Genomic DNA, 2,292 nt, shown 5'->3' with positions numbered 1-2,292 from the left:
CGCCACTGGTTTATTGTTGATGTATAACGCGTTATAAGTACCTAATGGCTAATGGATATTGTGATATGATTAATTTGGAATTTATTATAGGTACCTATTATAAGTCAATTTTTTTTTTAATACCATATATAGATCTATAAATCTATAATAATAATAATAATAATAAGAGTATAATATGTCTTATACCTAGACTGACATATCGTCTCCGCTCAGAACCGTTTTTCTTATGCAATGATATTATATCATTGAATTAATAATGAATGCCATCCATTATACAGTGACCCGCTTGTAACCTATACTATACAGCATAGCGACCAGGGCCGCATTTAGGGGTGGGTACTGGGTACAACTGCCCCGGGCGCCAGTATTTTAGGGGTGCCAAAATGTTGTGGTCAGAAATTTGTAGAGGTACTTGTAAATTATTAAAATTTTATGATTTTAATATAATATAATTTAGTATAATAGTATTATATATATTATATATACTATTATGCTGTTTTTTTTAAATAATATTAATTTGGAGTTTTATATAATTTTATTTTATTTATTCATGAAGTACATACTTTTTTTTTTTTTTTATTAGCATTTAGTTTAAAACTATTATTGCTCAACAATTATTATATAATTTATATTTAAAAACATATTTAAACATGAGATAAGAAATATAACAAAGATTTAATAACGGTATAGGTAATTAAAAACATTAGTGAGGTATAACTATAAGTATAATACCTTGGATGGACTATTGTGTTATAATGAGAATAATTTAACGAAAATAACTATGGAGATAAGGAAACTTTGGGGATTAGTGCGTTAAGAACTGAGGAGAGGAGAGTAATTAGTGGACTGATTAGAGAGTTGAGGTTAGTAATAAAATTAGATAGTATGATGGAAGTGTGATCTGTGGATGATTCTTGAACCCCGGTGGCTTCGACGTAAGAGTTCGGACTGGAATGATGGTTTGACTCTGGAACTTTGGCTGGAGATGCTTTTGAAGGTCTTATTTTTTTTTTTTTTTTGAGCTCTTTTGAAAACTGGGCATCCCCTGAAGTTTGCGGTATGGTCCCCGGAGCAAAGTGCACACTTGGCAGGACTTTTCGGGTCCTTGGTGCACTCGTTGGTAGATGTTCCGCACCATATTTTACGTAGCGGGAAGCGTGGTTGCAATAGTTTTGCGTAGGGCCAAACGCTTGGCATTTATGACATTGTGGGAGGCTATGACTCTTTTTGTGGGGTTTTTCGATAACCACTTTGGTATTAAGCAATGACTTAATATTGTGAATGTTCTTGTTATTTTAATTCGGGTAGATCTCCACAAATAAAAGTGGAAGGGGACGTTTATTTTAGTCTTTGGCGTTGTAGATGTGTTTTACTTGATGTCCTAGTTCATCCAGAGTGGAGGAAATATTGGTACCTAAGGTTGAGGGGTGTACATTTCTGATGACGACCCTGTAGGGATGTTGGTAGCGAGGTTCAAATGAATGAAAACTGGCGTCAGTTTCATTTAAGTGAGAGACAATTTTGTTAAAGCTATAACGACCTGAAGGTTGGACGATGAGATGAGAAGCCTCTAAGCTTATATGATAAATTATAAGATAGGTTTAAGTGACATAAATTCAAATGTATCTTTCCAGAGAGAGTATCAAGCAATTACTAAACAATATTTTTAAAACGAGCACACATTGTAAAATAAATATTCTTTCTTTATTTTCTGTGCTCAAAATCTAAAAGGTTAATGAGGATCTATCTCCCATATTTTCCGTGGGTAGGCCCCTTAGGGGGGAGCAATTTTTTTTTCACCAGGGCTCAGAGGGTGCCATACCATTTCTTTGTTTATCGACGATTATCGTATTAAACACGGGATTGGCGCTAGTAATAAAATTATTTATAATAAATGCTATTAGATACTATACAATTTTAGCTAATTCTTATTTTACCTTGATCCACACTAACCTCAATAGGCAGTGTTGGGTAAGTTACTTTTAAAAAGTAATTAAGTTACTTTACTCGTTACTAAGAGATAAATGTAATTAAGTTACTTTACTCGTTACTCAAATAAAATTGTAATGAAATTACTTTACTTTTCAAATAGAAATACAACTCATTACTTTCTCGTTACAAAAATTAATTTTTTTTTTAAATTTCTTAGCAATAATCTTCTGCAGGCAAATTGAACAAGCAAATTTTTTATAAAACCTGTATAGTTAATAGGACCATATAAAATTTAGACTTCCGCACAGCTTATATTCATAGGAAACCTATTTAAAGAAATAATAAATTTAATTAAATGTT

Source organism: Acyrthosiphon pisum, chromosome A1 (genome assembly GCF_005508785.2).
Source record: "Acyrthosiphon pisum isolate AL4f chromosome A1, pea_aphid_22Mar2018_4r6ur, whole genome shotgun sequence".
NCBI lineage: Eukaryota > Metazoa > Arthropoda > Insecta > Hemiptera > Aphididae > Acyrthosiphon > Acyrthosiphon pisum.
Note: the sequence above shows the minus strand (reverse complement) of the source record.